This window comes from Armigeres subalbatus, chromosome 1 (genome assembly GCF_024139115.2).
Source record: "Armigeres subalbatus isolate Guangzhou_Male chromosome 1, GZ_Asu_2, whole genome shotgun sequence".
Lineage (NCBI taxonomy): Eukaryota > Metazoa > Arthropoda > Insecta > Diptera > Culicidae > Armigeres > Armigeres subalbatus.
The window spans coordinates 19,414,460-19,430,545 of record NC_085139.1 but is presented as its reverse complement, the minus strand read 5'-3'; the positions used below and the strand labels follow the sequence as shown (position 1 = coordinate 19,430,545).

Genomic DNA, 16,086 nt, shown 5'->3' with positions numbered 1-16,086 from the left:
ACAATGTCTTAGTCCCATATGAAATAACAATGTTAACATATTTTAATCTAGCCATACATTAGTTAATGGCTTATTCGGATATTTCAAATTCAAACATTTATTGAACTGAATTGTTTTTGAAACAATTTGTGTACAGTTGAACATATTTTTGGATTTCATATTCTTTTGTTACATGATCATAAAAATGCAGTCAATTAATAATTTGTATGCACTGTAGGGTCGAATGCACAACAAGATTTATTTCAAAAAATGTATTGAAGAGTAAAGTGAGGTAACAATTTGTAAGGCTTTGATTAAATTTTCAAATCAAATTCAAATTTGGACATTTATGGACATAGATAAAACAAAATGGTTTTCCATTTTTACTGTCACTTTAATTTGATTTTGAATCATAAATTTCAATAGAACATAAAAATACAAAAAAAACTATAGGCGTTTTGAAATGTGGAGGGCGGTTTGCATTTCAGAGTCACTTGGATGAAAATGCATGGAATAAATTTTGTTTACTGTCATTATCAAGATGAATACACAGCTAGGTGTTGCAGCCTGCCCAATTTATGGACGAGAAGGAGGCGGGGGTGAAAAATTCATTTTCGGTGCAAAACATAAACAAACCGGCTGGCTCTCCCATACTAAAATCCAAGATGGCTGAATCGTGAATTTGGCAGATTGGGACACCTAGTGGTGTATTCATCTTGGTCATTATCATCGGGGCAAAAATTAATATGAATTATCTAGGTGTTCATTCTCAGTTCAACAGTTTACGAATGAGTGTAAAGAAGAATGTGGGTACAACAACAATTAGGTTCTGCAGCATGACGTCACGAATGAATTCGGTCCTCGTCGAATGAACTTTTTTGACAGTTCAGTAGTACTTTCGACTGACTCCGACAAGGGTCGAGTTCGTGATTGGTTGGCTGCCCCTGAGTCCATCAAGAAGTACTACTGACCTGTCACCAGATTGAGGTTACGTTCAGACGCTGCAGAACCTAATTAGGTTCTGCAGCATGACGTCACGAATGAATTCGGTCCTCGTAAAATGAACTTTTTTGACAGTCCAGTAGTACTTTCCACTGACTCCGACGAGAACTCCGACAAGGGTCGAGTTCGTGATTGGTTGGCTGCCCCCGAGTCCAGCAAGAAGTACTACTAATCTGTCATCAGATTGAGGTTACGTACAGACGCTGCAGAACCTAATGCGATTGACGGAGTGTAACCTCGCATGAGGTAGTAACAATTCATTTTCCATGGCATTTGATTCATTGGTGACTGAATTCAATGTTGTCTCGGTTTTCTGCGATTTCACTAAAATGAGTTTGACTTTTTTCTACCCTGACCAGAAGTGCCTTTTTTCTCTAGTGGGCAAATGCGGCAAATAAAGATTGTACTCATTGGCGTAACTAGACGCGATGCCTAGGGGGGGCTATAGCCCCATCATCTATTTTCTCTATTTTGAGTTTCTTTTAAAAAATTCTTGAACATTTTACCACCTCATAAAATGCGATAAATCTGGTCCAACCGCCTATGACCATTGGCGGATCAATCACACTCATCTATATTCTATTTTCTCAAGCACGTGTTTTCTGTTGTAGATCACAGTATCGAAATGTGTTTGTTTAGCTGCTACAAGACTCAAATTGATAGCGTATGGCTATTGCATCTACTTGTAGCAGCGCTCGTCTTCGTCCCGTCCCAAAGGACAATATAGGATGGATCGCGTCAGATTCCCACCGAGACAGTGAATATATTTGCAAATTTCTATAAATATTCTATCTATAGTAGCCTCTTCACATCTCGATATTGAAGGGATCTTCGAGATAAGGAGAGATCGAGGAATGGAAGAAATATCTAAATGGATACTAGATTTAAAAAAAAAGCTTGTTGGTATGAAAAACAACAACAAAACAAACGTCATCTTGTGTTGTTGATGTGATTGTTATTGTCCAAAAATGGTCTAGTAGCCTAGAAATATGATTATATCGACATAGAGAGAGAGAATCATGAACAAAATATGACCAGAACACATCGAGACAGAGAGATATCTAAAAAGGGAAGTTAACAAGATGTAGAATGCCCACATGTATGTAGATTGAAGGAACCAAAAAAACCATCGACATAGGAAGAGATATCGAGATATAGATCATCGAGATATAGAGAATTGACTTTATATAAAATATTCCGACTGGAATCCTCCAAGGATTCCGATCAGAATCCTTTGTGATTTCGACGGGAATGTTCCAAAGATTCCGACGGGAGTCTCCAAACATTTCGACGGGATCCCTCTAAGCATACCGAAAGGAACCTCCAGGGATTCTGAAGACAATCCAACAGGAATTTCAACAGGAATGTCCCAGATATTCCGAAGGGAATGTTTCATTGTTTCCAGAGATTCTGTCGGAATACCTCCAGAAATTCCAACGTGGATGTTCCAGGGATTTTGTAGGCAATGCTCCAGGGATGTAGAAGCAAATCGTCGAAGGATTCCGAAGCAATATGTCGAGGGACTCCAAACAAATCCTCCAAGGATTCTGTAAAGAATCCTCCAATGGTTACAAAGGGAATCTTCCAGGGATGTTGAGGCAATTTGTTGAAAGATTCCTAAGCGAATCATCAAAGGATTTCAAAGCAACTCGTCTAATGATTCCGAAGCAAATCTCTGAATGATTACGAAAAAAATCTTCGAACGATTCAAGAGAAATTCCGAAAAAATCAATGCGAGATTCTGGAGAAAATCCTCCCTGGATTATGACACATTCCCAGTGAATTTTTCTGGATTCCGGTTGGAATATCGATGATTCTGAAAGAAACTCTTTAGAGATTCCAATGAGAATTCTTCGCGGATTCTGATGGGAATTCCTTTCGGATAGTCGGTAGTCGGCTACACTCACGAAAATCGACACATACTTTATGGCAAAAATCCATGTATTTTGAAATATGCATATCATGCGTCAGCACATACTTAATTGCATATAAATTCACACATGGATACTATTACCCACATGGATAGTATGTGTGAACACTCATGAAATGCATGCGGGCGCATGAAACATATGTGCCGAAAATATGGAATCCGTTTCGCTACCCCCATTGCAAAAATCCATGTGTAAACTCATGAATATAATGCGGAATTTTTTGTCAGTGTAGTTAGGTAGTCCGCTGATTAACTGTCACTCCAGTCCGTGATGGTTGACTACACGCCTTTGACTACTGGCGAATACCACGATTGCTTTGATTGATATTTAGGTGGCTATGTGTTGTTGTTCATATCAAGTTTGCTTTGATGCTTTCAAATTATGGGTAGGTTGCTACTTTATCCAGTTTTCCGCAAACGCTAATGGCCGTCAACTTGCCTGCGGTGAGTCTCTGATTTGACGTTTGTGTGCTTCACACACGTTCTAACAAAGCAGCAACCCAAGCGTTTTCTTGGGGGCGAAGTCAATGTTCGTCAGACTGCTTGGAGCTTGCTTGGAACATGGATCTGCAAGTCGCTAGGTTTCGCAGGTTGCGACAGGTTGATCTACGATGAATTACATCCCCGCAACTTCGACGTCGTGCACAGTATTAATTTTTATGTAAATTTACGTTTATTTTCATGCACATATTTGGAGCATGAAAATAAACGCAAAAATGAGTAGGATATTAAATTTACACGAATTGAAAATGTAGTCGTGCATAATTACATTACATGTAGTTTTGATTGAATATCCTTAAGCGTTTAATTTTACACGGTCGTTTAATTTTAAACGATGGTGTAATTCTACAATTCGTTCATGGTGTTTTTTTTGTATATTTGATACTTTCAGTGGAATAATTCTAGGGACTCAAATGTACGATATCGGACAATATTCGAAGAAGGAGTTACAGTCTGCAATCTTTAGAGATGAAAATATTCCTGGGTTTGGAAAAAAAAAATGAAAATATACGCTAATGCAATCAGATTTCAAATCAATTGAATGGCAACTATAAAGCATTGTGACAGTATGTTATTTAAATAAAATAGTGCGGAGTCGAGTTTTGTAAAATCGTTTATTTGTTTTATAAAACAATACATGTCTAAATGCCTTCTATTTCAAAGTCTGACAAAGCAGAAATAATGATACAATGAACGGAACATTCCGGTGGATCCAAACGTTGTATACCAAATCAAAAAATATATCAAAAGCATCAATGCTACGCAAGTTCCATTCCACTCCATACACATTCCAAATCAGTCAAAGCGATTTCCGTAAGTTTGCTGGCGGTTCCCGAGGCTGTTCCTACTTTCAGATCGTGTTCCCTTTTTTTTTCAAATCGACGTGCCAAAGACGCAGATGTTTTTTAAAGGATTCACATGATTTGCACCGTAATTCCCACTCCGGAATCGCACATTCATTACATTTCTCGAACATGTAAGCTTACAAATGGCAGATTAGCTTTTCCATGTAATTAAAACCAGATGCACTAAACTTATACTTAATCATGTCGGAGCAAACTAAAATACCACCAACTCACAGAGTAAAAAAAAACTGGAACGGACTTGAGCATCCGCCATTTGTGTTTTATCATGTGGTGCTGTATATTTACACGTTTAATGAAAATTCAACGAATTCCATTTATTTTTAAAGAACTTGTTGGAAAAAACATTGTGCTGTAAAATTGAGTGTAATGAAATGCAAAGTTACATGTTTTTCGATGCTCTAATTATGTGCATTAAAATTTACTCAATTTTCAATCGAATTATTGCTTCAATCACTTTATTATTACAGTAGTCAAAAAATCAACCTAATTTTCAATCAAATTTCTGATTCATTCAATTTATTTTTCAATCATTTCTTATTTACACGTCATGTAAATTTCATTATTTTTTGCTGTGTGGAGATTTGCTGGACAGGACAGAAAGTGTGGAAAAGCGGGCATCGAGCGGCTACCTTCTACCAAAGCTGTGGCACCACCAACGAGCTGGGAACCGGCTTCATAGTGCTGGGTAAGATGCGCCAACGCGGGATTGAGTGGCAGCCAATCAACGCAAGGATGTGCAAGCTGAGGATTAAAGGCCGTTTCTTCAACTGTAGCATAATCAACGTGCACTGCCCACACGAAGGGAGACCCGACGACGAGAAAGAAGCGTTCTACGCACGGCTGGAGCAGACATACGATGATTGCCCACTGCGGGACGTCAAAATCGTCATCGGTTACATGAACGCACAGGTAGGAAGGGAGGAAATGTATAGACCGGTCATCGGACCGGATAGTCTGCACACCGTATCGAATGACAACGGCCAACGATGCATAAACTTCGCAGCCTCCCGCGGAATGGTAGTCCGAAGCACCTTCATTCCCCGCAAAAATATCCACAAGGCCACATAAAGATCACCTAACCTAGAAACGTAAAACCAAATCGGCCACGTTCTAATCGACGGTAAATTCTTCTCCGACATCACGAACATCCGCACTTACCGCAGTGCGAATATTGAATCCGACCACTACCTCGTTGCAGTATGCCTGCGCTCAAAACTCTCGACGGTGTACAACACGCGTCGAAGTCGGACGCCGCGGCTTAACATTGGGCGGCAACAAGACGCTAGACTAGCCCAAGAATATGCGCAGCAGCTGGAAGTGGCACTCCCAACGGAAGAGCAGCTAGGCGCAGCGTCTCTAAAGATGGCTGGAGAGATATTCGATCCGCCATTGGTAGCACCGCAACCGCTGCACTTGGCACGGTGCCCCCGGATCAGAGAAACGACTGGTATGACGGCGAATGTGAGCAGTTAGTGGAAGAGAAGAATGCAGCATGGGCGAGATTGCTGCAGCACCGCACGAGGGCGAACGAGGCACGATATAAACAGGCGCGGGGAAAAAGCGTCAGCAGGAAGATCGAGATTGTGAAGAGACGGAGCAACTGTACCGCGCTAATAACACACGAAAGTTTTATGAGAAGTTAAACCGTTCACGTAAGGGCCACGTGTAACAGCCTGATATGTGTAAGGACATAAACGGGAACCATCTTACGAACGAGCGTGAGGTGATCCAATCGTGGCGGCAGCACTACGAAGAGCACCTGAATGGCGATGTGGCAGACAAAGATGGTATGGTGATGGACCTGGGGGAACGCGCGCAGGACATAATTCTACCGGCTCCGGATCTCCAGGAAATCCAGGAGGAGATTGGCCGGCTGAATAACAACAAAGCCCCTGGGGTTGACCAACTACCAGAGAAGCTACTTAAACATGGTGGTGAGGCACTGGCTAGAGTGCTGCACTGGGTCATTACCAAGATTTGGGAGGAAGTTTTGCCGCAGGAGGGGATGGAAGGTATCGTGTGTCCCATCTACAAAAAAGGGCGATAAGCTGGATTGTAACAACTACCGCGCAATCACATTGCTGAACGCCGCCTACAAGGTACTCTCCCAAATGTTAAGCCGTCGACTAGCACCAATTGCAAGGGAGTTCGTGGGGCAGTACCAGGCGGGTTTTATGGGCGAACGCTCCACCACGGACCAGGTGTTCGCCATTCGCAAAGTACTGAAGAAATGCCGCGAATACAACGTGCCCACACATCATCTATTCATCGACTTCAAAGCCGCATATGATACAATCGATCGGGACCAGCTATGGCAGCTAATGCACGAACACGGATTTCCGGATAAACTGACACGGTTGATCAAAGCGACGATGAATCGGGTGATGTGCGTAGTTCGAGTTTCAGGGGCATTCTCGAGTTCCTTCGAAACCCGCAGAGGGTTACGGCAAGGTGATGGTCTTTCGTGTCTGCTATTCAACATCGCTTTAGAAGGGGTAATACGAAGAGCAAGGATTATCACGAGTGGTACAATTTTCAATAAGTCCGCCCAGCTATTTGGCTTCGCCGACGACATAGATATTATGGCACGTAACTTTGAGAGGATGGAGGAAGCCTACATCAGACTGAATAGCGAAGCTAAACGGATTGGACTAGTCATCAACACGTCGAAGACGAAGTACATGATAGGAAGAGACTCAAGAGAGGTCAATGTAAGCCACCCACCACGAGTTTCTATCGGTGGTGACGAAATCGAGGTGGTTGAAGAATTCGTGTACTTGGGCTCACTGGTGACCGCCGATAACGATACCAGCAGAGAAATTCGGAGGCGCATAGTGGCTGGAAATCGTACGGACTTTGGACTTCGCAAGACGCTTCGATCGAATAGAGTTCGCAGCCGTACCAAACTGACTATCTACAAAACGCTTATAAGACCGGTAGTTCTCTACGGACACGAGACCTGGACGATGCTCGTGGAGGACCAACGCGCACTGGGAGTTTTTGAAAGGAAAGTGTTGCGTACCATCTATGGTGGAGTGCAGATGTCGGACGGTACGTGGAGGAGGCGAATGAACCACGAGTTGCATCAGCTATTGGGAGAACCATCCATCGTTCACACCGCGAAAATCGGACGACTGCGGTGGGCCGGGCACGTAGCCAGAATGTCGGACAGTAATCCGGTGAAAATGGTTCTCGACAATGATCCGACGGGAACAAGAAGGCGAGGTGCACAGCGGGCAAGGTGGATCGATCAGGTGGAGGACGATTTGCGGACCCTCCGCAGACTGCGTGGTTGGCGAAGTGCAGCCATGGATCGAGCTGAATGGAGAAGACTTTTATGTGCAGCACAGGCCACTCCGGCCTTAGTCTGATAATAAATAAATAAATAACTTGTCTCATCTAAATCTTGAAACCTTCTAGCAGACTTATTGTAACTATGAATGGAGATTCAATTAATTGATCAAGCGAAGCTAAATATTTATATCTATAGGACTAGCCAAATGAAACAAATATATTATGGTCACTCCTCACGGAATCCAAGTTTCAAAGTGCTCGCGTTTTCGGGGCACACCACTCGATACGGAAGCGGCGCACAACTGTTATTTTTGTTGATTCAGCTTTGCTGCGTCGCAGCATGCGTGAAAAAATAAAAATGACAGTTCTGCGTTGCTTCCGTATCGAGTGGTGTGCCTCCGAAAACGGGAGCACTTTGAATATTGGATTCTGTGAGGAGTGACCTTAAGTGTATGTGTCCCCTTAAAAACAGAAAAACAAAACTTTGTTTTAAAAACAAATTTTTGATTTACAAATTCTTGATCCAGCCATACCAGGAAGAAGGCAAGTTAAGTTTGGTTTGAGCTTAAAACGTTGTAATTTCTAAATGGTTCAATTCAACAAGAGGAAAAATCGTATCTGCCAGAGACTATTAAAATATATATTACCAAAGTATCAATTTCATCAGTTCTTTTTGTTAATATGCTTTTTGTTAACATTAACATTGTTGAAAAAATAATAAAAATAAGAAACAAATCAAATTTATGAATGGTGTAAGTCCAGCAATAGTCATCCTACTAAATCGCCCAAAGAAGTTTATGAAGAAAACCATTCCATTGAGCAAACTCCAAAAAAATAATTTTCCATTGGAGTAAAACTTGAAACTATTTTTAGTTTAACTCAGGAATCTTGAGATTAGCTCAGAATAATTTAGAATAATTGTTCAATAGTATGAAATTTTCAGATTATCAAAATTTTCTCAAGAGTATCCTGCAACAAGCCTTGTGAAACTCAGTTTATTTAATTCACATTTAGATTTGGAGCGTGAGAAGTCGTTCTTCAGTCGAAACGATAGAATCTTGACTTTGCATCTGGATAAACGACCGCAGTATGCACTCCAATGATCCTTTAGTTCACTGTGGATGGTCTCTCGTACCTGCACAATTGGAGCCACATTGTTGGCATCCACGGTTCGTTATTATTTCAATTCAGTAGAGAGTAGTAGACGAAGTTGTTCTGCGAAGTGTAGTAGTGCATTGAAGCCATCAAGCTGAAAAATCGTACACACAATGGTATTGATATTCTCCGCCAGCAGCCGTGCCTGACTCGACAGGCCGACAGAACAAAGTTTCAACTTTTGTATTTATCATTCCAATGAAAAGCAGATTGAGGAAAGTAAGGCAGCAGCATAGTGGCTACCGCACAACTTCCACTTTCCCGTATTCCACAACTCGGTCCATGGCATGGTTAAGAGTTATTGGCGATCTGGCTGTAGCAACAGTGCAGCACGGCAAGCACTCTGGGGGGGATGATGCGAACTTGCTCAAGTGGTGCACCTGAACAAGTATGTTGTATTATAATGATATGATATGATGGAACCGCACTCTCTGCACAATGCATGTAGGCAAAAACTGTGAACTGATTGACAACAGCAACAGCAAACTCCAACACCGAACACGGCGAGTAAGAGGTAGTCCATATTTCCGTCTTCTTGTTTCTCATCAGGTTCCAGGCTGGTGGCTGTCGTTCTGCCGAGGTTGGACAGCGCCAGCAGCGGGAATGGGTTGAGATTTCATATAGCGATGTTGAGCATATCGATTGATGGAACACAAGCGGAAAGAAATGGCTTGCATCAAACATCGGTTGTCAGAACTATGTGCAGGCTAGTTATGAAGGATGGTTCCCGAATAAACTAGGTGAGTCTCAGTATAAACTGTGCATTTTTTTTCGTGAATACTCTTACCGACAAAATTTATGAATTTCAGTAGTCGTTAAATAGGCAATGCTGCATACGGAGTTGGATTAGAACTTGTGGGAACTCGACGTTATTCATTGTTCAAGTGTCATTACGCATAAAAATTATTTTAGAATTTTATTTTTTATTTTTTTTTATGGAGCTGTCAAATGTGCGGCTTAGTTGAGGTTTAGGAAGAATTTCCGGTGGCGATTCCGTACAAGGACAAAAGTTCGAGAATGAGCATGAGTAGGATGACCGGGGCCCTCCTTAGCCGTGCGGTAAGACGCGCGGCTACAAAGCAAGACCATGCTGAGGGTGGCTGGGTTCGATTCCTGGTGCCGGTCTAGGCAATTTTCGGATTGGAAATTATCTCGACTTCCCTGGGCATAAAAGTATCATCGTGTTAGCCTCATGATATACGAATGCAAAAATGGTAACCTGGCTTTGAAACCTCGCAGTTAATAACTGTGGAAGTGCTTAATGAACACTAAGCTGCGAGGCGGCTCTGTCCCAGTGCGGGGATGTAATGCCAATAAGAAGAAGAAGAAGAAGGATGACCGTACAATTCGTAGGGGAACGGTTCGCCACTTCATCTCATAGCTCCAATTTCCATCCCAAAGCAATAGAAAGGAGTTTGGTTTGTTTATTATTTTTGTGATTTTTTTCAGCAGTGAGCACGCATGTTGACAAAAAGAAGCGACGAATTTGGTGCCGTATTTCTTTGTTTAGCGATGAGATGGACATATGTACAGTGAGATGGAGATCGGACCATTTCCCCTAGTTGCTACTCCGTGATTGACGAGAACCTGCGAGTTAGGAGAAATACGATCATTAAAAAAAAAATGATCTAGAATGCGGCGCTGCATTGAACTCAACAATTGACAGTTGTTAGATAGCAAAAAATACAACCCAAGCAAGGTCGGGTACGTTCAACTAGGGTAAGAGTTCCGATAGTCGTGGTAGTTCCTATAGCTGCGGTAGTGTTGTTTTTACGAAATCTACGTATTAAACGCAGCAACATATGTAATCCATCAATTTGTTGACATCCCGAGTAGACGAAAATAGCTCAATAATATCAAATGTTGATAAGATAGCAAAATGAGATATGGACATGATTGATATAAGAGATAAAAGATCAGACGATAATATCAAAATTTTTCACTAAAATATCATCAGAAGATCAAGTTATGCTATTTGTAATAAGTGATCAATATCATGTGCCATTAGTTTGCTCTTATCCATAGCATATATTGATATTTAAATGATATTTTGGTGCAAATTTTTGATATTGTTGCCTGTTCTTTTATCTCTTATATCAATAAAGTCCATATCATGTTTTGTTATTCTGTTCATGGCTTCTGCTCGGGATGACAGTGGACGAAATATAAGAAAACAGGGGTGACATTGCGCATCTCGAATCGAATCACTCGATTCGTACGTTTTTGCATTCGTTTCGAAAAAATTGCGGCATTATGTATTTCGTTCGACTTCATTCAGTCGCAGTACAAGATTTCGAATGGTGCTGTACTAGCTCAATCGAGTATGTTCTGTCAAACGAGATTTAAACAGAGAGAATAAGAGATAGCTGTCTCCGTGTTTATCATGCCGCCCGCTGGAGAGACAACCTTCAGCGCATTGCGAATGTGAGTAAACAAAGAGAATAAAAGTAATTTCATCTGCGTGTAGCATGTTGCTTGTTGGAAAGGCATCCTTCATGGCATGAATTCTCGCTTAACTTTTCAAAAGGTTCTAAGTAACATTTTTTTCATGATTTAATCTGAATAATGCAATCAGCGTGTTGATTACAATACTCAAATTAAATCATGAAAAAAAATGTTACTTAGGACCTTTTGAAAAGTTAAGCGAGAATTGGCAGTTAATTTATAAACAAGCAAATCGCGCTCAATGACTATAAAAGCAATATTATTTATTGAGCAGTTGAAACCGATTAAAACATAATGCCGATACGACATGTTTTATAAATTGAGATATAGTTACGACCCAAATTATAAGTTATAATACATTATAAGCAACTCGTCCGTACGAAAACCATTTTGTTTTTGTTAAATGTCTTGGCTGTGCATGGCTTTTCTAAAGCATTTGTTTAGTTTGATTGCTCTAATTGTAATCAAGTGTCGGTCTTCCATCGTCATTAGTCGTCTGAGTACACGCGACCGCATGCGTAGAGCAATCAAACTCATCAAATGCTTTAGCATTTATTATATTTATTCGATTTTATGCCACATATCCAATTTTGAGCTAAATAATTTAAAGCTAAAAAAGGATTCGATAATAAATTACTTTGATGTTTCCATGTGTTTTAGTTAGATGCACTTGGGTCATCTCTTGCGCGTTTTTTTTTTTATTTAACTCAACTATTTTTACGTAGATTTTGGAATTTATACGTTTCTACGCAGATTTTCCCCATAGATTTTTCACGCGGTTTATCGAAATTGTCAAGAAATACGTGAAAACTGCAAAAAAAAACGATTTAAGTTGAAGTCGAGATTGCATATTGTCTGGAAACTATAAAAGTAGGTATACTAATGACATTCTTTCCTTCAAGATACAATAATGAAATATTTATACTCTTCCCGTAGAGAAATAATAACAAATATAATGAAAAACTTTCAGCAAGAAATGACTCTCGAACAACATTCGAAAGCTATAAAGGTGAAGAGTGATTTTCATTCGACTTGAGTCGTTTTTCAGTGTGCTATCGAGTCTCCATAATGCCAAAACATCTCGTTATTCTTGTACCTCCTCGAGCATACTCGAACGATGAGTCGTTTTCGAGATCGAATCGAAAGCCGTAATGCCAAACATGTTCGACTCGATAGAATTACGTTCGAATCGAGATGCACAATAAGGCATTTTATGAGACAGATCGAAACAGCTGTTTTTCTCGTGTTTATCTACTTTGACAATTAGTGGGAGCCCGTTTGTTTGGTAATTTCGCGCCGAACATTCCGATGGGTCCCATCATCAATTCTGCCTGTTTTACTTTTCGTCTACTAGGGTTTTAGAACATAGTTTTTCATATGATTCTTAAAATGTATCGTTAGATAATTCATGCCATTGCATTCTAAGCATGAAGTGCTGAAGAAAACACGAATGAAAAGTAAAACGTTACAAACATTATTTTGTGTTCGGACCTAACGGAATGTTCACGCAGAAACATACCAAAACAAAACATTAGAAGTAAATAAACGGGCCGCCGCGAAACGTCTCATAAAATGCCTTATGCCACCCCAGGTTTGGATTTCCCTCAAAATCGGTAAAGTGTGTGTGTGTCATCCTCTATCCCTCACCCAGCTGGGAGTGTTGGTCAAGTAGTACTACGAATAATTTGATCATATCTCATGCTCCGTAATGGTGCCCTTTTCGTTATGAACACTATAGTTATGTGCTATAGTGCTGTAAAAAGGAACCACTTCTGAAGCAAGAAGGGTGTCTTCAAGGAGTGTAGGGGATGGGGATGCACTAACTATCCATAACAAGTACAGCAAAACATCACAAGGACGTCCTTATTCGTACTGACTAATCAGGGAGTAGAAGGTCGAGAAGTGCCACCGTTGCCAACTAAAGCGTGAACCGGATACCTGGGACTCCCACAATATCCACGGCAATGGCAGCAAACGATGCACTGTATGTATTTATATGGGGTTTCAAGTATATGATATAATTAACCCTCTAATTCCCAAGATCGCCTTTAGACAGGGAGGGTACGAGTATATGTATAAATTTTTGTATTCAAATAATTATAATTCATAATTCATTTAGTTCAAAAATATTGACTTCAATACGTGTTTCAAAGTTATTTAAAGCTGAACAAGAAAATAAAAGCATATTTTTTAATGTTGATTTTTTAAAGCCAGTTTTATTTTTATATTTTACTGTAAAATTTCGAATTACTTGAAAAGTGAATTACCTAAAAAGTATTCTTCCCCAATTAACCCGATATCGTGATACATGATACTTTTGACATGATGCAAATTCAGAAATGATAAACATATTCAAGAAATTATGTCCAAGAATGAAAAACTATTACAACAAAATTAAAAAAAATCTTAATTAAGAATTGAGAAAAAGAACGCGAATACGAACATTTGGGTCTTAGAGGGTTAAAGGAAACAATTGGAACTTTCTCACCAGATTCAAGTGTCCGTTTTATTCTTCACCATTAACCAGCTGCGCAATTCAGCAGGATACGCCAACAACGACCACAGCAACGAATTTTGCGGCGATTTCCAGCATGTCCTACTACCGTTCAAGGGTTGGTCCTTTTCGTCATCCATTGGAATTAGCGTCGCATTGTTCAGCGATATGAAACCAGCACGCCAGCTTAAAAATTGTTTCTTCTTCTGCACTGCTGGACGCGAAATCTTTTTCTCATTTTTCATAGCTGTTGGAAGTCTCCAATCGCTTTACACCTAACATGCGCAGTGCCCGCTTAATTAGTGACACAAAAAATTGTTTTGGTTTTTCGACCACAACCTGCTAGTCAAAGGTTTTAAATTTTTTAATCACTTCACTCGACACTCTTCCAAAAATTGTGTCCAATTTTGTGTCGATTTCCCTCAAAATCGGTAAAGTATCACTAAAATACCTTATCTTTTTCTCGGCTTTGTACCAATAGTTGTGGTAGTGTTCCCATAGTTGCGAGTCCCATATGAAAACAGTGGGATTCGCAACTATGGGAACACAAATTAAAAAATAACGCAGCTTTGCAACACTGCACCAATAATTGGAAGTACTATTTTAGGTGGCTATAATGGATGCTGCTGCAATTACATCACTTTTACGTTGAAATATATTTAATGATTTTTCTTATGCACTCTTGAGGTAAGTGAAATAAAGTTTAGACTTGATGTGAAGCCACAATTAGTGGTGCAACGTGCTTTGTTCCTCCCCTATTGGGTATTTTACCCTACCCCTAGCAATTTAGAAAATCCTATATGAAAAAAGTTCATGGTTTTGAATGGAAATAAGTTACACTAAAAATTAGATATTAAATAAGGAATTTTGAAACTGATCATTCTAGTCAGGAAAAACAGAATAATGGGCACCAGAAACACCACATCTTTAAACATCTTGCTTCATATTCAAAAAGGAAGCTGAATTTGTAAGGCCATCAAAGCAGTACAATCACGAGTACCACAGTTTTTTCCGAATCAAAGTTGAGAAGAAGAGAACATCTGATTTTTTTTTCAGCCCTTAACTCAAGACGATTAAGATTCATTCTTTCTTTTAGTTTTCGAAGACATGATAATAAGCTAATAGCTGGGTCTACGACCATCAACTAATGAAGGATCTTCACCAGGTTTTAGTATATTTATAACCTTGATCAAACGGCATTCTGATGCGATTATGCTTAAAAACAAAAAATAATTACACACGGCCGTTTAAAAAAATCCAATACAAAATTTTTGCAAAGTTGCTCCGTTTTGCATGATTCGTCGAGAAATCATAAAACTTGTTTTACACGGATTTTCAAATTTTGAGCTGAAAACTTTTTTTACACGGAACGTATCCCCCGTGTAAAAAAAAGAATCGGGTGTATATAAAGATAATAAATAATGAACGTGTGCGCCGCCAGGTGATTTTCTGACGCCATCGAATATTCTTTACTACGCCGATGGTAATTGAGCTTTCTGACATCTAATCACCCTAGTAACATTTTGGCCTTATGATGGTTTTATAACAATCTTGAAGAGCAAGTTATGGTCTTCAAGAGCGTTATAAAACTGAAAATGTTACGTGGGCATCGTTCTCTTTCAAGCGCTTAAACGGGACAAGATTTGCTTTCAGCAAGCTCTATTGAAAGATTATTAAGCCAGTAGGCTTCGTACATAAAAGTACATGTTTACTGGTAAGTTCATCTTATTGGAAATACCCTTCCTTGACTTAAAATATGGGATAACCTGTAGCCTTCCGTTATGACAATAAATTGGAATTTAATTTACATATTTTCAGTTAAGTGCATTGTTTATTGAGTGAAATTGAGGTGCTGCCAGTCGAGCGAGACCGGTCCAGTCCACCACCATCAAGGTGAAGTCACAGGGACTTCACAGCCTGCGGGCCATCCAGGGAAGGAGTCACCTAGCACTCCTGCTCCCACCCGGCTCCGTCACTGCGGGACGCGAGCAACAATCCCTATTCACAGATCTGCTTCCACAATCCACCATCCATGAACCACCTATACAGTCCATTTTTGAGAAATCCAACATTTTTTTTGGTCCTTCGAACCGGATAGAGGATTTAGTGCTCCGAGAGCTGCATCCGCAGCAGAGTGTCATCAATCGACTGATTAAGACAATCCATTCCCGCTGCTATTACCGATAGCAGTCAGCAACTCCGTCTCAGCCAGACGGTTGTTGTCGTTCTGAGGGCTGCACCCGCAGCTAAGTGTGTTAACAATCAGCCGTTTGAGACAATTTCCATTTCCACTGCTATCCCCGGTAGCAGTCAGCAATCCCGTTACATTCGGACTATTGCTGTTGTTCCTGTCTCGGTAGCATAAAATTCAGATACTTGGTGGAAGTAAATCTATAGTAAACCGGTCATCAGTCTAGTAC

At 40.2% G+C, this 16,086-nt stretch overlaps 1 protein-coding gene across 1 annotated transcript in view; it reads right to left on the bottom strand.

Annotated features, from left to right (window-relative positions):
- Nucleotides 1-16,086, bottom strand: part of LOC134208168 (muscarinic acetylcholine receptor gar-2) — a 227,100-nt gene that overhangs the window by 176,422 nt on the left and 34,592 nt on the right. The window lies entirely within an intron of this gene.